General features: G+C 41.1%; 1 long non-coding RNA gene across 1 annotated transcript; it reads left to right on the forward strand.

Moving 5' to 3' along the window:
• The first annotated feature begins 2,806 nt into the window (after nt 1-2,806).
• Nucleotides 2,807-27,110, forward strand: LOC134728439 (uncharacterized). Its single transcript, XR_010108833.1, has 3 exons — nt 2,807-10,036; nt 20,129-20,345; nt 24,823-27,110. It is a non-coding gene; the product is annotated as an uncharacterized LOC134728439 (long non-coding RNA).
• The last annotated feature ends 520 nt before the right edge of the window (nt 27,111-27,630 follow it).

The following is a 27,630-nucleotide window of genomic DNA, read 5'->3' on the forward strand; positions in this document are numbered from 1 at the left end:
AAGGCAAAGTCTCAGAATCTCAGTGGATGGAATTGCTGTTCCAAGGCAGCGCTCTTTGGGTTCTGTATGAATTAACATATGTTTATGTTGACTAAACCATCATTCTGATTTTGTGGATGAGATCACCCAATTCATAAGTCCTCCTTTTGTGAACTGAGGAGGCTCAGTGACTTAGAAGAAACCCAATTCTCTTCAACTCCATATCTGAATCTTTCTAGGATTTTTGCCATCTAACTGACAAGGTTTAGGGAAGTATTTTCACTTAATAGGAAACTACATTTATCAATCATGTCCTAGGTGCTGAGAGTAGATGGACAAAATACTCACACTTAAACAATTTTCAGTTACAGGAAGATGGACCACCGGTATGTATGGTGTGGGTGGAAGCAAGTGTGGTGTAGAAAGGCAAGGAGATAAAGGAGGCAAGGGAAGTCTTCTGAGCTGAGGCTTGTAAGTGAGAATAGACATGAGCCCCAATGACTTGGCAACACCAGCCACTTCCTGAAGGTAAAAGAATTGGAGCAGATTAAGTTAAAGATCTCCATAGAAAATGATCCATCTAGAAGATCGTAAGAGGAAAATAAATAGGCAAATATTACTTAGACTAAGAGCGTTAGAATTTTTAGACATTTAAAGCAAATTCTTCCTCATTAACACTTGACTAAAAATAACAATAGAAATAATATTGGGTACAGTCAGCTGTCCATATCCATGGGTTCCACATCTGTGGATTCAACCAAGCACAGATCAAAACTATTGGGGAAAAAAACCTATCTGTACTGAACATGTACATGTACTTTTTCCTTGGCATTATTCCCTTAACAATACAGTATAATGACTATTTACATAGGATTTACATTGTACTAGGTATTATAAGTAATCGAGAAATGATTTAAAATATACTATATTTTAAATGCTATGTATTTAATATGAATATGCTATAGTATAAAATACTATTACCATTTTATATCAGGGACTCGAGATTTTGGTATCCACAGGAAGTCCTGGAACAAATTCTCCATGGAAACTGAGGTCAACCATAATTTATCTGCATTTAATATGTACCAGGCACTGTGCCTAAGCTCTGTGTATGTTATCTGATTTCATACTCACTACAGCTCCTTAAAGGATCATTGTCCCCATTTTGCAGATGAAGAAGTTGAGGCTAAGGGAAGTTAAGCACTAGAGCTCAGGCTAAAACCTAAGTTTCGCTCCTTAGCCTGTAGTATAATTTTTATAAACTGCTCCTCTTTAATTCAAGGGACAGGTTGCTTGGTATTCTTCTTCTCGTCACACTAAGAAGGCAGAATAGACTGAAGAAATCAACAGAAGTTCTTAAAATTGAATTATTAGCATTATTTTCTATGCTCTTTCACCCACACATGAAGAAAATATATGCACTCAGCCACTTACTCAGACAAAGAAGGCTAATAAATGATTTGTTTCTTATATTAATGGAATTTAAAAAAAGCAACAATAAATCAATTATTTGCCTATTGGCATAGCCCCAGAAAACCGAATCCGTTTGGAGGGCTAAAGTGGAAATAGTTGTCTATTTACAACACATTTTTAATGCTCTACTGTTTCAAGTGTTTTTTTTTTTGTTTGTTTGTTTTCTTTTTTCCTCCGTCTGAAAAGGAGGTTGGAAGCTTTATTGTAAATACATTGGGTAATGAGATCCATGTCTTAGTGGATCAGTGTTTTAAAGATTTGAAGGTGGCTAAACCTGTTTGGGATAGGGATAACAGAGCAGGGAAGAAGATGGAAATTAGGCAAATACACAGCCAATCAAATGTCAAGAACCGGAAATGAGGATAATTTTTCTGGCTGTATTTATTTACAACTCAAGCTGCAACATGAACCCATCTGAAAATTCCGTTCCTTGGGAGACACTCTTAGAGTAGTCTTCAATGTTTCCACCAGAGGGCAGTAATGTCCTCTGCTATATCTTGAGTGGCGGTGACTATTCATCGGTCGGATGGAACAGTGGGAGAGTAATTTACCCAGTCTACATTTAGACAGCAGGGTGAATATGGTACCAAAACCCAAATAGAAGACAAAGCAGTGATATTACAGCAACAAACATGAGCTGTAAAGGCTTTTAAATCAAAACTACAAACAATAATACAGTCGTCAAAGTTGATTGAATCGGGATGGTATTCAAAATTCGGAGTACGGTTAATCCTGGAAGATGCCATCAGCAGTGTTGAGTGAGCATGATGGCAAAATCCTGGTATCTCATGAAACCACAGGAAGATCATCTTTCAGAACAAACAAGAAATAAAGATAGGGCATTTCTTCGAAGACGCTCAAATATCCAAATCACCTTGCCTTGTGCCGTAGGGTAGGTCTCTTGTGTCTAATTACACCTGTCTCTCATTCCACTATTGCAGATTGGTTTAACTGGAATTAGACACTAAGATGGAATCTGAGGTGCAAAATGCTCACAATGGTCCAACACTTGGGAAAGGAGGTGGGAGAAAGCAAAACTGTCGAGCATATGAAATTGAAATGTGATCCAGGCCTGGCAAAGCCTTGACCAATATGCCTAAGAGCCCTGGTGCAAGAATTGCCTACCAGTGTTCTGTATTACATGAACCTGACTAGGTCTTTATAACCCTGCCTCAGTCTCTCCTGAATATGAGCTGCCCCAAGAAGGGCTGAGGAAGTCTCTGTAGGAGCTGTGAGATGAAGGCTATGTGAATACCTGAAATGGAACTTTTCTTATTTGTGACAGATGAATTTAGTCTTTGGATGTGAGATAAAGTGGGCCAAAGGGCTCCTTCTTTGTCATTCCAAAAGAGTCCTTCTTCAATGCAGTCATACTGCAATTTTTCTAAGAAATAGTTTTGTCCTGTGATTGTGATGGATTTCCTTTTCCATAAAATTACGTAGCTGAAAGAATGACAAAAGCTTACTCAGCTCAACCTACTCAGTTTACAAACGTGGAATGTGAAGTCTATAAGAGTTAAGTAACTTATTGGCAATTACACAAGTAAGTTAGTAGCAGAGTCAGAATTCAGATCTCATTAGATTACTCAATCCAGTACTCATTCTAATTTGCCAACATGTACCAATCTAGCCACACACTACTGCCAAGATTTTTTTTTTTTGTAATCAGCGACATCAATAATATACTAGCTTCTCTCAGCAGTGGATGACTCAATCTGGAAATCTATTCTGCCCCCATTTTTAGCTGTTGACATCTTTATTTCAAGGCCAAGTTCAAATGGTATCTCCATTCTGTTTGGTTGAATTTTCCTTTACTTGGTAAGGAAGGAGGTATCGGTTGATTCAAGTTTTGTCCTGGTTGGAAGCCAATGGAGAGCAGATTTAATGAAACTCTTCATGCATACCATTAGTGGTGGGGGAAAAAATTAGAAAACTAGGAGCAAGAGAGGGGAGGAAAATAAAGTATTTAGCTAAAGAGAATTCGAGTTATGACTCAAGCCCATTTTTAAAAATTATTATTTCAATAATACTATGAAGAGAGCACAGATTCTTTTTTATTTTATCATTATTTTTAAAATTTCAATAGTTTTTGGCAAGCAGGTGGTATTTGGTCACATAAATAAGTTCTTTAGTGGTGATTTCTGAGATTTTGATGCACCCATTACCTGAGCAGTGTACATTGTACCCAATGTGTCATCTTTTATCCCTCACCCCTTTCCCTCCCGTTCCCTCAAGTATCCGATGTCCGTTGTATCATTCCTATCCCTTTGTGTCCGCATAGTTTAGCTCCCACTTACGAGTTGCTGCAGATGCCATCATTTTATTCCTTTTTATGGCTAAGTAGTATTCCACGGTATGCATATATCACATTTTCTTTACCCACTTGTTGATTGATGAGCATTTGGACTGGTTCCATATTTTTGCAACTGTGAATTGTGCTGCTATAAACATGCATGTGCAAGTATCTTTTCTGTATAATGACTTCATTTCCTCTGCGTAGGTACCCCGTAGTGGGATTGCTGGATCAAATGGTAGCTCTACTTTTAGGTCTTTAAGGAATCTCCACACTATTTTCCATAGTGGTTGTACTGGTTTACATTCCCACCAATGTGTAAAAGTGGTCCCTTTTCACCACATCCACACCAACATCTATTATTTTTTATTTTTTGATTATGGCCATTCTTGCAGGAGTAAAGTGGTATCACATTACAGTTTTGATATGCATTTCCCTGATAATTAGTGATATTAAGCATTTTTTAATATGTTTGTTGGCCATTTGTATATCTTCTTTTGAGAATTGTCTATTCATGTCCTTTGCCCAGTTTTTTTGATGGGATTGTTTGTTTTGTTCTTGCTGATTTGTTTGACTTCCTGGTAGATTCTGGATATTAGTCCTTTTTTGGATGTTATAGATTGCAAAGATTTTTCTCCTACTCTGTGGGTTCTCTGCTTACTCTGCTGATTGTTTCTTTTGCTGTGCAAAGCTTTTTTTTTTTTTTTTTTTTTTTTTTTTTTTTTTGGAGACAGAGTCTTGCTCTGCCTCCCAGGCTGGAATGCAGTGGTGTGATCTTGACTCACTGCAACCTCCACCTCCTGGGTTCAAGCGATTCTCTTGCCTCAGCCTCCTGAGTAACTGGGACTACAGGTGCGCACCACCACGCCCAGTTAATTTTTGTATTTTTAGTAGGGACGGATTTCACCATGTTGGCCAGGATGATTTTGATCTCAAGACCTCGTGATCCACCTGCCTCAGCCTCTCAAAGTGCTGAGTTTACAGGTGTGAGCCACTGCGCCCAGCCAGAAGCTTTTTACTTTAATGAAATCCCATCTATTTATGTTTGTTTTTGTTGCATTTGCTTTTGGGTTCTTGGTCATGAAGTCTTTGCCTAAGCCATGTCTAGAAGGGTTTTTTTAATGTTATCTTCCACAATTTTTATGGTTTCAGGTCTTAGATTTAAGTCTTTGATAAATATTAAGTTGATTTTTCCATAGGGTGAGATGAGGATCCAGCTTCATTCTTCTACCTGTGACTTGCCAATTATCCTAATACCATTTGTTAAATAGGGTGGCCTTTCCACACTTTGTTTTTGTTTGCTTTGTCAAAGATCAGATGATTGTAAGTATTTGGCTTTATTTCTGGGTTCTCTATTCTGTTCCATTTGTCTATATGCCTATTTTTATGCCAGTACCATGCTATTTTGGTGAATATGGCCTTATAGTATAGTTTGAAGTTGGGTGTTGTAATGCCTCCAGATTTGTTCTTTTTGCTTAGCCTTGCTTTGACTATGCAGGCTCTTTTTTTGTTCCACATGAATTTTAGGATTGTTTTTTCTAATTCTGTGAAGAATGATGGTGGTATTTTGATGGAAATTTTATTGAATTTGTAGATTGCTTTTGGCAGTATGGTCATTTTCACAATATTGATTCTGCCCATCCATGAGCATAGGGTGTGTTTCCATTTGTTTGTGTTGTGTATGATTTCTTTCAGCAGTGTTTTGTAGTTTTCCTTGTAGAAGTCTTTCACCGCCTTGGTTAAGCATATTCCTAAGTATTTTATTTCTTGCAGCTATTGTAAAAGAGATCGAGTTCTTGATTTGATTCTCAGCTTGGTACATGTTGGTGTATAGCAGAGCAACTGATTTGTGTATATTAATTTTGTAACCTGAAACTTTGCTGAATTCATTTACCAGTTCCAGGGTCTTTTTGGATGAGTCTTTAGGGTTTTCTAGGTATACAATCATATCACTAGCAACCAGCGACAGTTTGACTTCCTCATTACCGATTTGGATGCCCTTTCTTTCTCTTGTCTGATTGCTCTGGCTAGGACTTGCAGTACTACGTTGAATAGAAGTGGTGAAAGTGGGCATTCTTCTTTTGTTCCAGTTCTCAGAAGGAATGCTTTCAGCTTTTCTCTGTTCAGTATAATGTTGGCTGTGGGTTTGTCATAGATGGCTTTTATTACCTTAAGGTATGTTCCTTCTATGCTGATTCTGCGGAGAGTTTTAATCGTTAAGCGATGCTGGATTTTTTCAAATGCTTTTTCTGCGTCTATTGAGATAATCATGTGATTTTTTTTAAATTCTGTTTATGTGGTGTATCACATTTATTGACTTGCGGATGTTAAACCATCCCTGCATCCCTAGTATGAAACCCACTTGATCATGGTGGATTTTCTGTTTGATCTGCTGTTTTATTCTGTTAGCTAATATTTTTTTGAATATTTTTGTGTCTGTGTTCATCAGAGATATTGGTCTGTAGTTTTCTTTTTTCGTTATATTCTTTCCTGGTTTTGGTATTAGGGTGATATTGGCTTCATAGAATGATTTGGGGAGGATTCTCTCTTTCTCTATCTTTTGGAATAGTGTCAATAGGATTGTTACTAACTCTTTTTTTGCATGTCTGACAGAATTCAATTGTGAATCCATCTGGTATTGGCCTTTTTTTTGTTGGTAACTTTTTAACTATCATTTCAATCTGGCTTCTTGTTATTGGTTTGTTCACAGTTTCTATTTCTTCCTGGTTTAATCTAGGAGGGTTGTATATTTCCAGGAATTTATTCATCTCCTCTAGGTTTTCTAGTTTATGCATGTAAAGGTGTTCATAGTAGCCTTTAATGATCTTTTGTATTTCTGTGGTATCAGTTGTAATATCTCCCATTTTGTTTCTAGTTGAGCTTATTTGGATCTTCTCTCTTTTTTTCCTGGTTAATCTCACTAATGAGCTATCAATTTTATTTATCCTTTCAAAGAACCAACTTTTATTTTGTTTGTCTTTGGTATTTTTTGTTTCAATTTCATTTAGTTCTCTTCTAATCTTGGTTATTTCTTTTCATCTGCTGGGTTTGGGTTTCATTTGTTCTTGCTTCTTTAATTCCTTGAAGTGTGACCTCAGATTGTTTATTTGTGATCTTTCAGACTTTTTGATGTAGGCATTTAATGCTATGAACTTTCCTTTTAGTATTGCTTTGCTGTATTCCAGAGATTTTGATAGATTGTGTCACTGTTATTGCTCAGTTCAAATAATTTTTAAGTTTTCATCTTGATTTCATTGTTAATCTAACAATCATTCAGGAGCAGACATTTAGTTTCCATGTATTTGCATGGTTTCGAGGGTTCTTTTTGAAGTTGATTTCCAATTTTATTCCACTGTGGTCTGAGAGAGTTCTTGATATAATTTAGATTTTTCTTAAATTTGTTGAAACTTGTTTTGTGGCCTATTATATGGTCTATCTTGGAGAATGTTCATGTGCTGATGAATAGAATGTATATTCTGCAGTTGTTGGGTAGAGTGTTCTGTAAATATCTGTTAAGTCCATTTGTTCTAGGATATAGTTTAAGTCCATTGTTCCTTTGTTGAATTTCTGTCTTGATGATCTGCCTAGTGCTGTCAGTGGAGTATTGAAATCTCCCACTATTATTGTGTTACCATCTATCTCATTCCTTAAGTCTAGTAGTAATTGTTTTATAAATTTGGGAGCTCCAGTATTAAGTGCATATATATTTAGGATTGTGATATTTTCCTGCTAGACGAGTCCTTTTGTCATCACATAATGTCCCTCTTTGTCTTTTTTAACTTCTGTTGCTTTAAAGTTTGTTTTGTCTGATCTAAGAATGGTTACTCCTGCTTGCTTTTGGTGTCCATTGGCAAGGAATATCTTTTTTCACCCTTTACCTTAAGTTTATGTGAGTCCTTATGTGTCAGGTAAGTCTCCCAAAGACAGCAGATACTTGGTTGGTGACTTCTAATCCATTCTGCCATTCTGTATTTTTTTTTTTTCTTGAGATGGAGTCTTTCTCTGTTGCCCAGGCTGGAGTGCAGGGGCACAATCTTGGCTTACTGCAATCTCTGCCTCCCGGATTTAAGCGATTCTCCTACCTCACCCTTCCGCGTAGCTGGGACTACAGGTGCGTGCCACCATGCCTGGCTAATTTTGTATTTTTAGAAGAGATGGGGTTTCACTGTGTTAGCCAGGATGGTCAATCTCCTGACCTCATGATCTACTTGACTCAGCCTCCGAAAGTGTTGAGATAACAGGGGTGAGCCACCGCACCCAGCCTTTGTATCTTTTAAGTGGAGTATTTAGGCCATTTACATTCAATATCTGTATTGAGATGTGAGGTACTATTCTAATCACTGTGATTTTTGCCTGAATACTTTGGGTTTTTTTTATTGTGTGATTGTTTTATAGGTCCCGTGAGATGTATACTTTAAGGAAATTCTATTTTGATGTATTTCTAGGATTTGTTTCAAGATTTAGAACTCCTTTTAGCAGTTCTCGTAGTGCTGGCTTGGTAGTGGTGAATTTTCTCAGCATTTGTTTGTCTACAAAAGACTGTATCTTTCCTTCATTTATGAAGCTTAGTTTCACTGGATACAAAATTCTTGTCTTATAATTGTTTTGTTTAAGGAGGTTAAAAGATAGGACTCCAGTCCCTTTTAGCTTGTAGGGTTTCTGCTGAAAAATCTGCTGTTAATCTGACAAGTTTTTCTTTATAGGTTACTGATGCCTTTGCCTCACAGTTCTTAAGATTCTTTCCTCCGTTTTGACTTTAGATAACCTGAAGACTGGGAAAGTTTTCCTCAATTATTCCCTCAAATGTGTTTTCCAAACTTTCAGATTTCTCGTTCTCCTCAGGAACACCAATTATTCTTAGGTTTGCTCGTTTAACATAATCCCACACTTCTTGGAGGCTTTGTTCATTTTTTAAAAATTCTTTTTTGTTTGTTTTTGTTGGATTGGGTTAATTCAAAAGCCTTATCTTTGAACTCTGAAGTTCTTTCTTCTACTTGTTTGATTCTGTTGCTGACTTTCCAGTGCATTTTGCATTTCTCTAAGTGTGTCCTTGATTTCCAGAAGTTGTGATTTTTTTTTTACTTATGCTATCTATTTTACTGGAGACTTTCCCATTCATATCTTATATCTTTTTTTTTTTTAAGTTATACTCTACCTTTCTCTGATGCCTCCTTGATTGCCTTAACAACCAACCTTTTGAGTGTTTTTTTCTGGCAATTCAGAGATTTCTTCTTGGTTTGGATCCATTGCTGGTGAGCTAGTATGATCTTCTTGGGGTGTTAAAGAACCTTGTTTGTCACATTACCAGAATTATTTTCCTAGTTCTTTCTCATTTGTGTAGACTATTTCAGAGGGAAGATCTGGGACTCAAGGGCTGCTGCTCAGATTCTTTTGTCCCACGGGGGTGTTCCCTTGATGTGGTGCACTCCTCTTTCCCCTAGGCATGGGGCTTCTTGAGAGCTGAACTGCAGTTACTGTTATTTCTCCTCTGGATCTAGCTACCCAGCGGAGGTATCAGGCTCCAGGCTGGTATTGGGGAGTGTCTGCAAAGAGCCCTGTGATGTGACCTGTCATCAGGTCTGTCAGCCATGGATCCCAACAACTACTCTGGTGGAAGTAGAAGGGGAGTAAAGTGGACTCTGTGAGAGTCCTTAGTTGTATTTTTGTTAAGTGTGCTGGTTTTGTGTTGGCTGGCCTCCAGCCAGGAGGTGGTGCTTCAAGACTGCATCAGCTGCAGTTGTATAAGAAGGATACAAGCTTGCTCTAGAGTCATCTTTGGATAAATATTCCAGTTTCTCAGGTAGGGGGGAAGGCCATAGATCTCCCTAGAGATTATGACCTTTGTCTTTGGCTTCCAGGGTGGGTAGAGAAAGACCATCAGCTGGGGGCAGGGTTAGGCGTGTCTGAACTCAGACTCTCCTTGGGTGGGGCTTGCTGCAGCTGCTGTGGGGGGTGGGGGTGTGATTCCCAGGCCAATGTAGTTATGCTCCCAAGGGGATTATGGCTGTCTCTGTTGCATCACACAGGTCACCAGGGAAGTGAAGGAAAGCCAGCTGCCACAGGCCTCACCCAGCTCCCACACAGCCTGCATCCTGAAAGGCTGGTCTCACTCCTACTGTGCTCCTGCAACAGCACCAAATATATTTCCAGGCAACTGGTGAGCAGGGCTGAGAACTTGCCCCAGATCACAAGTCTCCCAGCTGAGAAAGCACAGCTCCTCAGTTGTCCCACAGAGCCTGCAGTGGCAATCCACCTCCTTCAAAAGTTCTGTGAATTCTCTCAGCTCTCCTGGTATGTTCCTGTGGTAGTTCTTGGAGCAAAAGTTCACGATGTGGGTGTCCACCTGCTGCTCTGTCCCTCCACATGGCAGCTGCAAGTTAGTGCTTCCTCCTATCAGCCATTTTTCTGATAACCAATCCTCAAGCCCATTTTGAGGTTTATTATGTTATACACTTAATGATGATGATGATGATTACCCTTAATAATAGCACTATTGGCCAGGCGCAGTGGCTCACACCTATAATCCCAGCACTTTGGGAGGGTGAGGCGGGAGGATCACGAGGTGAAGAGATGGAGACCATCCTGGCCAACATGGTGAAACCTTGTCTCTACTAAAAATAAAAAAATTAACTGGACATGGTGGTACATGCCTGTAGTCCCAGCTACTTGGGAGGCTGAGGCAGCAGAATTGCTTGAACCCAGGAGGCAAAGGTTGCAGTGAGCTGAGTGCATGCCACTGCATTCCAGCCTAGTGACAGAGCATGACTCCATCTAAAAACAAACAAACAAACTCCAAAACAACAACAACAAAAAACCCATAGCACTATTATCCTATGTTACAGATATGAAAATTGGGACTGGGATGGTTTATACAGTTTGAGCAAATTTAGGTAGGACTTCCTTTCCTTCCTTCCTTTCTTTTCCTTCTATTTATTCATTCAATCTTTTATTACATATTCATTGCCTATACTGTGTCTAACACTCCAGTGTATATGTGCCTTACATTGGACTGCATTGTATAAGAAGGCAATAACCTTTTATTTCTTAAGCCACTGAGATTTCTTAGTTGTTTGTTTTTGGTTTTTGTTTTTTATAACAACCCACAACTGACTAATGCAAAAGTATTGGTAAAATCTGTCCTTGTGACTTCAAATGTTGAAAAAATTAATATATGGAATTGTTTCCTTGTAATGTGAATAAAACATTTGAGATGGTGTGGTTACGATGATGGGACTGTATGACAGCTTATTGCAGTACTCACAGTTCTAACACATTTGCTATGTGATATGTGAAAGGAGCTGGGCACATTCCTCAGCCCCAGGCTCAAAACAAACAAGCCCAGTACAAACACATCCCATCTTCCTATCCCACCACATATCGCCATATATCTCTCAAACTTCCTGAGCCCAGTACAAACACCACCAGGAAAGTCTCCGATAAGGGGACAGCCGTTCAAAGTTTTACTGAAAGAGCGGGAACCAAAAGCATTCCTTTGTTTCCCTGTAACTTTCAGGCTATAAAAAGCAAACACTCGCATTGTTCAGGGCCCTCTTGTATGCTGTAAGATAGAAGGACCAGGTTCGAACTTGTAGTAAAGATCCTTGCCGCTTGGCTTTGACTCTAGACTCTGGTGGTCTTCTTTGAGGAACTAATGGTCTAGGCATAACATCTGGGGGCTCGTCCCGGGATTCCCCAAGCCCACCAGACCCCTGGTCAACGGATCTGCTAGGATTGATCTACTGATAGGTGAGCTGGCTCATCTCTGTTTGTCTTGTTTGTCTGTCTGTGTCTGTTCTGAATCCAAATCTGTGACTTGCGAGGTCTGAAACTAGAGCTGGCACAGTCCTGGCGGACGCGCTATAGGATGGCCAGCGGAGACCGGTTGGAGATGTCCCCTGGCTCTCATCTGATCTATATTGCAATCTGAGCTGCCCCGGTTTGGCGGGCAGCAGCTGTCTCTGATCTGAGCTGCCCCGGTTGGGCGGGCAGCAGCTGTCTCTGATCTGAGCTGCCCCGGTTTGGCGGGCAGCAGCTGTCTCTGATCTGAACTGCCCCGGTTTGGCGGGCAGCAGCCATCTCTGATCTGGGCTGCCCCAGCGCGATCGCGATCCAGGCAGCTAACTCTGACCTGGGATTCCGGTGCGCGCTTGCGATCTGAACTGCCCCAGTTTGGCGGGCAGCAGCTGTCTCTGATCTGGGCTGCCCCAGCACGACCGCGATCCAGGCAGCTAACTCTGACCCGGGCTTCCGGTGCGCGCTTGCGATCTGAACTGCCCCGGTTTGGCGGGCAGCAGCTGTCTCTGATCTGGGCTGCCCCAGCGCGACCGCGATCCAGGCAGCTAACTCTGACCCGGGCTTCCGGTGCGCGCTTGCGATCTGAACTGCCCCGGTTTGGCGGGCAGCAGCTGTCTCTGATCTGGGCTGCCCCAGCGCGACCGCGATCCAGGCAGCTAACTCTGACCCGGGCTTCCGGTGCGCGCTTGCGATCTGAACTGCCCCGGTTTGGCGGGCAGCAGCTGTCTCTGATCTGGGCTGCCCCAGCGCGACCGCGATCCAGGCAGCTAACTCTGACCAGGGCTGCCAAAGCGCGCCTGCGATTAGATATCATTAATAAGTCAGATCAGATTTCCTTTACAAAGATTCAAACCCACATTCCTTTACAGGAAGAGACTACAAATTATTACAGGATAGGTAATACCCAGAGCACTCCTCTATCTCTCCTTACAAGTAATTTCAAAGAAGTTAGAGCAAGAGGCCATGATCTTAGTATAGAAATCAGGAAAAGAAAGCTAATTACTCTGTGTCGCTCCGAATGGCCTGCCTTTGATGTAAGGTGGCCGCCCGAAAGGACCTTCCGACTTGCTGTCATCACTAAGGTAAAGTCCAAGATTTTCCTACCTGGGCATGCGGGCCACTTAGATCAAATCCCATATATCCTCATATGGCAAGACCTTGTTGAGAACCCGCCTCCTTGGCTGTCCCCTTTCCAATTAGCCTCTGAACCCTGTAAGGCACTGGTTGCTCGACCACTAAAATCCAAGCAACCAACTGCCCCCCCCCATCCTGTTCTACCTGACAGCGAAGACCCACTGTTCACAGAACCCCCTCTGTACCCCTCCGGGCCCCAGGCCCCAGCCCCCCTGGCTGAGCTGCGGGAAGGAGCAGGCGGACGGGAGGCGGCCGGCACACACAGGCCCGCTGAAAAGGAAAGTAACTTTGAAAGGCCGGCGGGGCGGACGCGAGGGCGCACTTCGCGGACTAGCCCCCCTCAGCCGCCTGACTCCACGGTGGCTTTACCCCTTCGGGAAATAGGACCCCCAGATGACACAGGAATCCCCGGACTCCAGTACTGGCCATTCTCCACCAGTGATCTGTATAACTGGAAGACTCAGAGTGCTCAGTTTTCAGACAACCCCAAAGATTTACTGGCTTTACTGGATAGTGTCATGTTCACCCACCAGCCCACTTAAGATGATTGTCAGCAGCTCCTCCGAATCTTGTTCACCACGGAAGAGCGAGAAAGAATACAGATAGAAGCTAGAAATCTGGTCCCGGGGGACGACGGTCAACCGACTGCCAACCCCGACCTCATAAACACAACCTTTCCTCTGACCAGGCCGGCGTAGGACTACAACACGGCAGAAGGTAAAGGACGGCTACACCTTTATCGCCAGACTCTAATGGCAGGTCTCCGGGCAGCTGCTCGCAAGCCCACTAATTTGGCTAAAGTATATTCTATTCTGCAAAGAAAGACAGAGAGCCCAGCTACCTACTTAGAAAGATTAATAGAAGCTTTTAGACAGTACACCGCCATAGATCCAGAGGCTCCAAGAAGTCAGACAGCTGTTGTAATGTCTTTCGTAAATCAGGCAGCCCCAGATATTAAGAGAAAACTCCAGAAATTAGAAGACTTGGAAGGAAAGCAGATTCAAGACCTCCTTCAGATAGCCCAGCGGGTTTACAATAACAGAGATACTCCAGAGGAAAAACAATTTAAGGCCACTGAAAAAATGACCAAGGTCCTGGCAGCAGTAGTACAGAAAAAGCATCTACAGCCAGAGTACACCCAACCTAGGCGGCCCCCGCCGGCATGATAATCTGAGCAAAGACCAATGTGCCTACTATAAGGGGGCTGGCCACTAGGTAAGAGACTGCCCCAAAAAGAAACAACGAGGACAGGGACCCCCTAGGTCTACACCCGTACTAGTCACTCAAGACAAAGACTAAGGAAGACAGGGTTCCATCCCCCTCCCCAAACCTAAGGTAACTTTGCAAGTGAAGAAGTCCCCAGTCCAGTTCTTAGTCGATACAGGAGCACAGCACTTGGTCTTAGTTCCTGTCAAAGAAGTTAGACCCAGTGGCTGCCAAGTGGCCCCCTTGTCTCCATATGATTGCGGCCACGGCTCTGATGGTGCAAGATGCTGATAAACTTGTCATAAGGCAAGAATTGCAGGTCGTTACTCCACATGCCATCGAAGGTGTACTCAAACAGCCACCTAATCGATGGATGAGTAACGCCCAGCTCACCCACTACCAAGGACTACTACTAAATCCTCTCAGGATAATTTTCCTGCCCTCAACGACCTTAAACCCTGCCTCGCTGCTGCCCAACCCGGACCTGGACGCCCCACTCCATGACTGCACCAAGATACTAGCTCAGGTGCACGGAGTTCGAGAAGACCTGCAGGACCGCCCACTTCCTGACGCCGACCTCGTCTGGTTCACTGATGGGAGCAGCTTCATGCATCAAGGCCAGAGGTACGCTGGAGCGGCAGTAACTTCAGAGACTGAGGTAATCTGGGCGGAACCCCTGCCCCCGAGGACATCGGCCCAGAAGGCCGAACTGATAGCGCTCACCCAAGCTCTTACCTTAAGGGCAGGGAAAAAGCTGACAGTATATACAGACAGCCGATATGCTTTTGCAACTGCGCATATACATAAGGCCATTTACAGGGAGCGAAAGTTACTGAAGGCTGAAAGAAAAGAGATAAATACAAGCAAGAGATCCTAGCCCTGCTAACAGCCCTATGGAGGCCAGAAAAATTAGCCATTGTACATTGCCCAGGGCATCAGAAACTAACTACTCCAACTGCTCAAGGCAACTTTCTGGCAGACCAAACTGCAAGGAATGTAGCGAAGGCTCCCAGCCAACTCCTTGCACTCCAGCTCCCTGACCCAGGCCCCCGGGACTTGCCATATTTCCCTGAATATTCAGAACAAGATCTCCAGTAGATTGACAAACTTCCCCTGAAACAAATCCAGAATAGGTGGTAGACTGATACTAATGACCAAACCATCCTACCAGAAAAATTAGGACGACAAGTGTTAGAACACATCCACCGAACCACCCACCTGGGGGCCCGGCAGATGATAGACCTGATCAGACGCTCCAAGCTCAAAATCAGACATATAGCTGAGACGGCCAGCAGTATCGTGACAAGTTGAAAAGTCTGCCAGCTTAACAACGCATACCCCCAATCTCAAGCTGCAGCAAGAACAAGGCTCAGGGGAACCAGGCCCGGTATCTACTAGGAAGTAGATTTTACTGAAATAAAGCCAGGAAAGTACAGGTACCGGTACTTACTTGTCTTTGTAGATACTTCTTCAAGGTGGACTGAAGCATTCCCAACCAAAAGAGAAACTGCTCAGGTCGTAGCAAAGAAAATTCTAGAAGATATCCTTCCCAGGTATGGCTTACCCATCCAGATAAAGTCAGATAATAGGCCCGCTTTCGTCGCTAAGGTAAGTCAGGACTTGGCTTCCATCCTTAGGGCAAATTAGAAACTACATTGCGCTTACAGGCCCCAGAGTTCAGGACAGGTAGAAAGGATGAATCGGACCTTAAAAGAGACCTTAACTAAATTGACTATAGAGACTGGCGCTAATTAGGTAGTCCTTCTCCCCTATGCTCTGTTCCAGGCCCGTAATACCCCTTACAAACTAGGCCTTACCCCTTATGAAATCATGTATGGCAGACCTCCACCCCTAGTTCCTAGCTTAAAAGATGACCTGCTTAAGTCTAAAACAGAAAATGTCTCTGAATTCTTATTTTCCTTACAAGCCTTACAGAAAATTCACCAAGAAATTTGGCCCAAGCTGAAAGAGCTATATGAGACCAGTCCCCCACCAACACCCCATCCGTACCAGCCGGGAGACTAGGTCCTAGTTAAGCGACACCGACAAGAGACCCTAGAGCCCAGGTAGAAAGGACCACTCCAAGTACTCCTGACCACACCCACCACGCTGAAAGTAGAAGGCATTGCGTCGTGGATCCACTACACCCACGTCAAGCCAGTGGACCCAACCTCTGACCTTCTAAGGCCAATCACAGTGGCGGCTGAAGCACCAGACACGTGGACTGTGGACAGAGCTAAGAACAACCCCTTAAAACTCACCCTGCGCCAGCAGCATAGCTCACTGCAAACATGCAGTTAAGTAGTCTAACTCTAACATTAGTCGCCCTAGTGGCCGCTGGGGAAAACATAAAGCCAGCTCCTAATCCCTTTGTCTGGAGATTCTGGCTTTATAAAAACCAAACCCACCCTAGGCAACCTCATAAGCCCGGGAAATTAGTGGCCAGTGCAGATTGCCCCTCCTCAAGGTGCAATAGCCCAATTTTACTAAATTTTACCGATTTCCCAGTAACCAAACCAGTGGCACCAATAATATGCTTCGAGTATGATCAGACTGAATACAATTGTAAGCACTATTGGTGGCACCAAAGTGCCGGCTGCCCTTATAACTATTGTAACATCCAGAAATACCAATAGTGGGGTGGGAAAGAACAGATAGATCCCAGATGGCCCCTCCATCGCAGACGAGATAGAGACCTTTCATATACATAGATAGTTAAAGACCCCTAGAACTCCCGCTGGACCACGCCTCAACACAAGGCTGTATACTACTCCTCCGCCTCCACATGGCCTAGCAGTCACCTCTATCTGTGGCAAAGTCTAGTGCAGGTACGGCCCCTGGTCCATAGAAATATCCAGCGACAAGAAAACCACCTGACACAAGATTTACGTCCTTTTTCCTAGTTAAAATTATTGCAAGAAGGATTAGAACTTGCCAACCTTACAGGACTTCACAGCCTGTCTGGCTGCTTTTTGTGTGCCACTCTAAGGCATCCACCAGTAACCGCTGTCCCCCTGCCATGAGGATCCTCCACCTCTGCCCAAGCTAACAACCACCGAAACCTCTCATATGCCCCTATCCCTAATGTGCCACTATACCTAAACCCCAGTCAAGAAAAGTTTCCCTACTGTTTCTCAGGAACTAATTCCAGCCTCTGCAACATCACTGCAACGCCCCCTAACATCACCTTAAAGGCTCCGTCAGGCATATTCTTCTGGTGTAATAGAACATTATCTAAAAACCTATCAAGCCCCTCTATTATCAACCTACTGTGTCTTCCTGTCACTTTAGTTCCCCGGTTAACTCTACTTACTGCCGGCGAGTTCCTAAAGTATACCGGTAACTGGACTAGTGCTGTTATTCACCCAGACCCTAGACCGAGACCTGCACGAGCCATATTTCTCCCCCTCATTGCAGGAATCTCCCTCACCGCATCCTTCATGGCGGCCGGACTGGCTGGGGGAGCCCTAGGTCACACCCTCTTAGAAAGTAACAAGCTGTACCAACAATTTGCCGTTGCTATAGAGGAGTCAGCTAAGTCCCTTGCCTCCCTCCAGCGGCAGCTCACGTCCCTAGCACAAGTAACCTTGCAGAACCAGAAGGCCTTAGACCTACTCACTGCTGAAAAAGGAGGAACGTGTATGTTTCTAAAGGAAGACTGTTGTTTCTACATAAATGAATCAGGGCTCGTAGAAGACCGGGTCCAACAGTTACGCAAGTTAAGCACAGAAGTAAGAACACAGCAGTTTGCTTCAGCTGCAGACGAATAGTAGAACTCATCTATGTTTTCTCTGTTAGCCCCCTTCCTTAGACCCCTGCTGAGTCTACTATTTCTGCTTACCATAGGACCTTGTGTTGTTAACAGAATTTTGCGGTTCGTTAAAGAAAAGTTTAACACTGTACAACTCATAGTCCTCAGAGCCCAATACCAACCTGTAAACGCTGAAACAGAATCAGACTTATAAGACCCAAGATTGGCTCTAAAAAATACCTGAAAAGAAAGGGGGGAATGAAAGGAGCCGGGCACATTCCTCAGCCCCAGACTCAAAACAAACAAGCCCAGTACAAACACATCCCATCCTCCCATCCCACCACATATCGCCATATATCTCTCAAACTTCCTGAGCCCAGTACAAACACCACCAGGAAAGTCTCCGATAAGGGGACAGCCGTTCAAAGTTTTACTGAAAGAGCGGGAACCAAAAGAATTCCTTTGTTTCCTTGTAACTTTCAGGCTATAAAAAGCAAACACTCGCATTGTTCAGGGCCCTCTTGTATGCTGTAAGATAGAAGGACCAGGTTCGAACTTGTAGTAAAGATCCTTGCCGCTTGGCTTTGACTCTAGACTCTGGTGGTCTTCTTTGAGGAACTAACGGTCTAGGCATAACATATGTTTACTTGGAGATTAAACCACATGCCCTTTGTATTTTTCAGGGTGTGTGTATTCATTTATTTTGACCTGGTACTTTTATTCTATTTGTACTATGTACAGAGCTTTGGTATTCTCATTTCTAATCAGTTTTCTCTTTCTATCTCTCTGTACTCTCAATTGTTTTAGTGTTTAGTCTAGTAGTAGTTTCTAGTCTAGTAGTCTATTTGGTCTTTCCTGAAATGTTTCTTTAATCTTTATGATTTTTTCACAGTTTTATCTTCCTTACATCTTTAAGACCTTCATTGCATAAATGTTCAATGATGCACACAATTTTTTATTGAATACACAAACACTCTGAAAGTCACATTTTAAAAAGCCCTTTAATGCATTGTATTACGTTCAAAATCAGTGATGCATGTTTAATATTATATGCTTAGCATGTTCCAAAATTAATTTAAAATATTAAGCCAACATGTCCTTAGAAATGCATTCAATTTTTTTTACCTGACAGTGTCAATTTTTCATATTATCACTGGGAACTTCTCTTTTCATTGGTAGATGTGATTATCTGAAAACTCACTGAGCTGAATCTTGGAAAAAGATAAGAATTTGGATTTTAATTGGTTCTTTAACAGCCCTGTGAAATTAATACATAAAGAAGAAATAAAAAACAGCAAAAAACTGAAAAACATTGGAAACTATAATTTCACTTACTTTTATTCTTAATAAGGCAGGAAAATAAAGGAATTATAGATTTTCTGGAAGAATAATTGTCAGAAGAGAAAGTTTCCAGAGTAAACTCCACTGACAGTTCATTTCACGCAGTCATTGAGTAAACTGCCACTCTGTGCTAGGCACTGGCAATACAAAGATCTGTAATATGTGTTGATCAAGGTATATATGGATGGAGTCAGTGAGAGGTAGATATGCAGACAGACAATTACAATACAATACTTAATTTCCCTAATAAAGCAAGCCTTGTACAAAGAACAAACATTTGATGTCCTTGGGAAAACAGGAACACTTCATACAGGATGGGCCAATAATGCAAGGACTAATGGGACTTGGTAGAGAGACAAGGGCATCCAATACTGGTAAGGTAGTATGAACAGCTCTGGATAAAGACAGGGAAAGCAGTGAGTGCTTGGGAAATTGCAAACGATTTGGTGTGCTTGGAGAACAAAGTGAGAAGTGGATAGGATGCTGGGTAGGAAGGGTGAAGGTGGAGATGACAAAAAAAGACTGTAGGCAATACTACTGGAATATAAGTTTATCCTTAGGAAATGATATGTTATTGTGTGATTTAAAATCAGGGAGTCATAGGATCAGAGTTGTGTTTTAGGAAGATCATCTGTCAATGGTGTGCAGGATGCAAGAAGTTGCCGAGGATGATGGCCGGAGGGTAGCTTAGGAGCCTACTAGCATAGTCCGTGTACAAAATGAGGGACTGACTAGGGGAGGGCCGTAGAGAAACACAGAAAGGGAGGAAGATATGAAATATTTAGGAGATAGAATTGAGTGGATTTGATACCTCATTAGATATAATCAACGGGGAAGGAAAAGGTATCGAGGATAAATGTCAGGTTTCTGGCTTGGTTAATTGCATTCTCAGTGTTTTCACTCATAACAATAAGAAATGCAGGATCTTGTAGACTGAATTTTGACCATCCCCATTCATGTGTTGGAGCCCTAACCCTCAACATCCCTGGGTTTGGAGATGGGGCCTTTAAGGAGGTAAGTAAGGTTAAACGAGATCGTAAGTTTGGGCTCCTAATCTGATAGGACATATAAGAGGAAGAGACACTACATTTTTCTCTTTCCCTCTTTCTCTTCCTCATTCTCCCCCCAATATCCCCTCTCTTTCTCTCTCCTCACAGGAAAGGCTAGATGCTGACAGCTTGATCTTGGACCTCAAGTTTTCTGAATTGTGATAAATAGATGTTTATAATAAAGCCACCCAGTCTGTGGTATCTTGTTGTGATAGCTGGACCTGACTAATACACAGGGCATGTGGCAAGTTTAAGGGGAAGATGTCTTTCTAAAACATTTGAATCAATCAGAAGTTCTTTTGGAACAACTAAGGAGAGATGTCAGGTAAGTGGATGAATATATCTCTTTGAGTCAGGAGAGTTCTGGGTTGAAGATATAATTTTGGAAGTTACTGGGAAATATGCATAGTAGTGGAAGCCTTTAAAATGGTTATGATGGCTGCCAGTGAACAGGCTGATTCCTTCATCTATTTAGCAAATAACTAACAAATATTTACCATATTCCAGAAATTCTATGCACTTAGAGAGTGAATAAAACAGTAATCCCTGAGCTTCTAGAACTTGGAGAAAGACAGTATATGATAACTGTGATATGAAAGCATATTATACAGAATGTTAGAATAGAATAAATGATGTAGAATAAGATAAAGTTAGCTAGGGTAAGAGGAATTGGGAGTGCTGGACTGGGGCAAGGTGAAGATTGCACTGTTTGCAAGATAGTCAGATAAAAATGATTTGAAGGAGGGTGGGAGACTGCAAGGATTTATCTCGGTGAAGAGCATTCCAAACAGAGGTAACAGGTGCTGCAAGGGTTTATGGCTGGGATGTGTTGACCAGGTGGTCAGTGTGGCTTGAGCGGAGTGAGTGAGAAGGGTGATGGTAGATGAAGTCGGAGAATTCACAGTAGGGTAGGTGTTCAGATCAGGGCTCCATATAGGCTAAGGACTTTGACTTTGAGTCAAATGTGATGTAATTGGGGATTTTAAGTAGAGAGTGATGATAGGCTCTGTCTTATGTTTAAACACATCATTCTGACTGCTTTATGAGAACATAAACTGCAATAGGGCAAGTGCTGAAGCAGAAAGACTGGCTAGAAGGCTATTCCATAGTTCCAGAAGAAAGATAGATGGTGGTAGCTTGGATCCACTTGCTGACTGCAGTGAGGGAGAGAAGTGATAGAATTCTGCATATATTTTGAAGGTAGAGCTAGAAGGATTTGTTTCTGGATTGGTAGAGTTTAAGAGAAAGAGTCAAGCATGAGACCAAGCTTTCCAGCCTTAGCATCGAGAAGTATGGAGTTAGCTTGTACTGAAATGGAGCAGATTTCTCTTTTTTTCTTTTTGGTTTCAGTGGAGGGTGGCGGGTGGGGGTGGGGGGGCTCTGGGGGCAGGGGGTGCAGTGCAGAGAGAGGGAGGTAAGGGAAACTTTTTTTGATATGTTAAATTTTCTTGTCCAGTTCATATTGAAGTGCAAATGTGGTGAAGGTAGTTGGATTGTTTGAGTCTGAATTCAGGGAAGAAGTCTGTTCTCAATTTACAAATTTGAAAATTATCAATACATAGATGTTATTTAAAGCCATGAGACTGAATGAAACCCCTTAAGAAGATATTACAGACTGAGAAAAGAAGAGAGCTCAGGCATGAGTCCTGGGCACTCTAATATTAAGAGATTGAAAAGAGAAGTGGAAAACAGAAAAAAAGATTGAGAAAGTGTGACCAGTGAGATAGAAAGAAAACCAAGAACGTGTGGTTCCTGGAAGCTGAGTGGAGGAAGCAGAAAAGGGATGAGGGATCAACTATGTCAAATGCTCCTGACAGTCACTTATACAATAACGACTAGGCCGGGTGTGGTGGCTCACGCTTGTAATCTCAGCACTTTGGGAGGCTGAGGCGGGCAGATCACAAGGTCAGGAGATCGAGACCATCCTGGCTAACATGGTGAAACCCAGTCTCTACTAAAAAAATACGAAAAATTAGCCTGGCATGGTGGCTGGCGCCTATAGTCCCAGCTACTTGGAAGGCTGAGGCAGGAGCAAGGCGTGAACCCAGGAAGTGGAGCTTGCAGTGAACACAGATGCGCCACTGCACTCCAGCCTGGGTGACAGAATGAGACTTCATCTCAAAAAAAAAAAAAAAAAAAAGTAGTAAAACAGAGGTTCCCAGCCTTTCTTAGTTTATGTCACCCTTGCTGTCTTGGTAGTTTTGTATGGGTCTCCTAGGCCAAAAGAAATACATAACAATTTTGTTTATTAAGTGGCCTTACCCCAAACATTTCATAAGTATTTTTGTCCTATCAACTTAGTAGCCATTTGGAAACCTAAAACATACAAATTTAAAGAAAAAAATTAATATTTAATTTTATTCTAACATAACCATAATTACTTTCTAATGAGATGCGTGTACCCGTTGGATATTGTTAGGAATAACGCTAAACCTTGGAACCTGTTTGAGAACTGCCAAATTCATTTCCTATTCCACACTGGTTTTTGTACAGTCCTTAACTTTTTATTACAAACACCAGAAACTCAGATCTGCAAAAATATGATATCATTGAAAGGAATGCAGTGCAATCTAACATTGTAATTGTGAGCTAACTTGAGCTAGTAGCTTGGGCAGAATTTGAGAGATAGTTTTCCTTGAAATTTTAAAATATCCCGAGGGGTTCAGTGAGTTTGCTGGCTACTTAGGGAGCCTTGGAACCTAGAAGAAGAACTGAGGTGCCGAGAATTGACCACTGGGTTTTGCAGCCGGATTCATAGATAGGTAGACCATATATTTTATCATCCAAATAGGGATAACACAGGTAAAAATGAAAGGGTGCACTAGCATTATTAAATGTGACATCTGGAGTAACAGATTGTTGGGGAAAACTGGAACTATTGACTACCTAGTAACTTAGGTGGAAAGGTGGGGTGAGAACCTGATTTGAGTGTCTTTAAGAATGAATGTGAAAAGAGATGTTGAAGGCAATGAGTACTGAAGAAAACTGAGAGTTGAGAACACAGCCTAGCATTTATGGAGCTGACGGAGGAAAAAAGAGCAAAATGATAGGAAAGAAGCAAGAGACAAACCAAAGGAGGGGAAAATTGCAAGGCGGTTGTGTTTGATGGCATCAAATGCAAAAAGCAAACAAAATAAAACAATTGAAATGTATCCATAGGACTTGCAAGAAAGACAAGAACAGTCTTTGTTGACCTATGGGGATTATTAAGCTAACATTTAGTTAGTTGAGGCATGTAGAGAAGAAATAGAGGCAGCTTGTTCCTTGTAAAATAGATGAGTGGGGCAAAGGCTAGAAAATGTTGCATGTAAGCAGACTGAATTATTTGAAAATGTATCTTACACTTGAGAATCACCTTTTTTTTTAAGCATTTGATGTGATGTTATTGTTCATCTTTGTAACTGCTTTGTAATTTTATATGCACTTATGATCATTGAATTTATTCCCGTGGGAAGAAAACCTGAAAAACATTTCAAGGACCATTTAAACTCTCATCTCTTCCTCAGTGCTTTCAGAAATCCTCTGAGATTTACACTTTCTTTCATTTCTTTTTGAGAATTTGTCATTTTGTTTTTGCATTTAGTCTTTTACTGATCTCTTATTTTCAAAGTGTAAGCCTCCTTTTCCCAGTAGCTGTAAACATTCTGAACTGTGACCCTCCTGGCATGCATCAGGGATGCTCTAACCTTGCATGGGCTGCTTATAAAGACCCCCTTCTTCTTTGCTTCAGATCTGTGTTCAAATGTCCCCTTCATAAAGAGGCATGTCCTAGGCACACCTATTTAAATTGCAACCTGTCTGATATGCTTTTGATGTCCCCTCCAAATCTCATGTCAAAATGTAATCACCAGTGTTGAAGGTGGGGCCTAGTGGGAGGTGTTTGGATTATGGGGGCAAAACCCTCATAAAAGGCTTAGTGCCATCCCCTTGGTGATGAGAGAGTTCTCTGGAGATCTGGTTGTTTGAAAGTGAGTGGCATCTCCCCCTTCTGTCTCTCTTGTTCCCACTCTCATCATGTGATGTGCCTGCTTCCACATCACCTTCTGCCACTAGTAAAAGCTCCCTGAGGCCTCCCCAGAAGCTGAGCAATGCCAGCACCATGCTTGAATGGCCTACAGAACCATGAGCCAATCAAACTCTTTTAAATTACCCAGTCTCAAGTATGCCTTTATAGAAATGCAAGAAGATCTTGACACACCTTCCTTCTCTCAGCCCATTACCTGTATCTCAATCACTATTATCCTGCTCCATTTTTTCCTAAAACATTTTCAAATTCTGACATATAATTACTTTTATGTTTAGTGTTCATCTTCGGTGTTCCATGAAATAGAACATAACTTCCACCATGGCAGAGATTTAGGAGGAAGAGGGTGGTCTCTTTTGTTCACTGATGATCCTAACAGCCCAGTGTATAAAATATGCTCAATAAGTTACTTCTTGAGTGAATACATTTGATTTTTATGAATCTCCTTCAGCAAGTCTCCCCTGTGGCCTCAATGTCTCCTTTTTTAATTTCAAAGAACTGACTTGAATCGGTTCAGAAATCTGAAAAGTTTCCTAAATTCCCAAAGCCATGACAATTGCTTCCTTTATCTCTCAGTGGGCCGAAGCACATTTCTGTCTAGAGTGGCCAGTCAAGAGCTTTTCTTTCTTTCTTTTTTTTTTTTCTAAGCCTTTAATGAAATGCTTTTTGAAAATTACATGGACTACTTTCATGTTCCACATTTTTATTTAGAATTTCTTTAATTGACTTTTATCTTTTTTATTTGTCCCTTTTGTGTTCCCTTATACTTTTCATACAGCTTGCTGCCTCAAAATGCTGTTTGATGACACTGGTTTAGAAAATAGAAAACAGATTTTTCTTTTCTCCGAAGAAATAGAAAACTTTCCTCTGTACTCTAAGGGATATACAGGAAGAATAGAAATATGAATTTGAACTATGACTAAGAGTCAGCATGTACTTTCCTTTCTCTGGAAAAAGAAAAGAAAAAAGCTGGAGAAGTAAAGCTCAGAAGCACGGTTGGGTATGGCTGAGTTAAGTAGACTACATGAAAAATAAACAGTCAACAATCTTATAGAGAAAATGAATTTTGCTCTTTGATGTAAGAAAAAGCCCACTCACCTTTATATTTAAAATGTCCTGAGTTGAGGTAAACAATATCTATTTTTGCTATTAAAAAATTCTATTTCTGTCTGATATTTTTCCCAATTGATAGAAATCAGAAGAACACTCCTAGAGAAATTAACACTAAAATGCAAAAGCGCTGTAATAGCTCCTCTTTTATATTATGAATTGACTTTAACCTGATTTGCTCTCTAAATTTCTTAGGTTATTTCTGAATTTTGTTTATAGTTTATTAGCATGTTAAATATTTTTTGTGGTTTTAATTTGCATACATATACAATATTTTGGTTATATTAAAAATAAAATAACTGGTATGTGTTTCCTACCTCCTGATTTGCTTTCTGTTACTGGTATAAGCCTATTTTTACATTGCTGTCAGGCCTGTTTAGTTAATAGGATGTGTTAGCCAGTGTTTTCTGTATATACTTCAGAGGCTTTAGAGTTTTGCAGTTCAGCCCATTGCCTTTTTAAATTACTAGGTTAGAGGGTTTTAGGTTTACAGTGAAATTAAGCAAAAAGTGTGGAGTTTCCACATACTGCAACTTCTCCCCCTTCCCCTACCCCATCCCTATAATACAGTCTGCCTCACCATCGAGATGCCCTACCATGAACAACTATAAGCCAATAAATTGGAAAACCTAGAAGAAATGGATAAATTCCTGGATACATACAATCTACCAAAATTGAATCATTAAGAAACAGAAAATCTGAACAGATCAAGATCAAGTAACAAAATTGAATCAGTAGTGAAATGTCTCTCATCAAAGAAAACCCCAGGACCCGATGCCTTCACTCCTGAATTCTGTCAAACATTTAAAGAAGAACAATCTGAACAGATCAATATCCAGTAACAAAATTGAATAAGTAATAAAATGCCTCCCATCAAAGAAAAGCCCAGGACCTGATGCCTTCACTGCCACATTCTCTCAAACATTTAAAGAACTAATACCAATACTCTGTAAACTATTCCAAAAATTGAAGAGAAGGGAATACTTCCAAACTCAATCTATGAGGACAGTATTACCCTAATACAAAATCAGACAAGGACACAACCAAAGAAGAAAACTACAGGCCAATATCCCTGATGCACATAGATGCAAAAATCTCAACAAAATATTAGCAAGCCAAATTCAACAGCACATTAAAAATACCATTAACCATGATCAAGTAGGATTCATCCCAGGCATGCAAGAATGATTCAAGAACATGGAAACCCGGCCGGGTGTGGTGGCTCATGCCTGTAATCCCAGCACTCTGGGAGGCCGAGGCGGGCAGATCACCTGAGGTCGAGAGTTCGAGACCAGCCTGACCAACATGGAGAAACCCCATCTCTACTAAAAATACGAAATTAGCCAGGAGTGGTGGCGCACTCCAGCCTGGACATCAAGAGTGAAACTCTTTCTCAAAAAAAAAAAAAAAAAAGGAAACCAGTAAACTTGATATATCACATTAACAAAATCAAGCACAAAACCCATGTGGTTATTTCAAAAATCAGTAGCATTTTATACACCAATAGTAAACTATATGAAAAAGAAAGCAAGAAGGCAATCCCATTTATAACACCTATAAAAATACATAGGAGTAAATTCAACCAAGGAGGTGAAAGATCTCTACAATGAAAAGTATAAAACATTGATGGAAGAAATTGAATGAAAAGATATTTTATGTACAAGAATTGAAAGAATTAATATTGCTAAAATGTCCATATCACTCAAATAATCTACAGATTTAACACAATTATCTATCAAAATACCAATGACATTCTTCATGGAAATAGAAAAAACAATACTAAAATTTATATGAAAACACAAAAGACTCCAAATTGCCAAAGTAATGTTGGGCAAAAGGAAAAAAACTGGAGGCATCACACTACCTGATGTCAAAGTGCACTACAAAGCTATAGTAACAAAACACCCTGCTATAAACATAAAAGTAGACATATGGACCAATGGAACAGGAAAGAAAAGTCAGAAATAAATGCACTCACTTAGAGCCAACTTATTAAGATTTAAGTATGATCTTAATAAGACCATAATGTATACAGGCACTAAGTTAACTAAAAATACACAAATACTTTAGGCATGCAAATTTGAAAGTCTAATCAAAGACATGGAAAACAATCTGGAAAAATGGAGTGACATCCCATGTACTTAGATGGAATGACAATATTATAAAAATGTCACTTCTCCCCAAATTAATCTATAAGTTAAGTGCAATTATAAACTTTTCTGTTGGATTTTTGAAGAACTTAATGAAGACCCTCTCAAGTTTATTTGGAAGGATACAGATCCATGAACTAAGTCGTCTTTAAGAAGGAATGTACAAGCTTGCCCTTCCAAGTTGCCCTTTCTTTTTTTCTGCACTATATATATATATATATATATATATACATATCCACATGCATATATAAATAATAAAAATATGATAATATGGTTTTGTTTGAAAGAAGCACCTAAAGATTTTAAGAGTATTTTAAGAAAACCAA

Source organism: Pan paniscus, chromosome 10 (genome assembly GCF_029289425.2).
Source record: "Pan paniscus chromosome 10, NHGRI_mPanPan1-v2.0_pri, whole genome shotgun sequence".
NCBI classification, from domain to species: domain Eukaryota; kingdom Metazoa; phylum Chordata; class Mammalia; order Primates; family Hominidae; genus Pan; species Pan paniscus.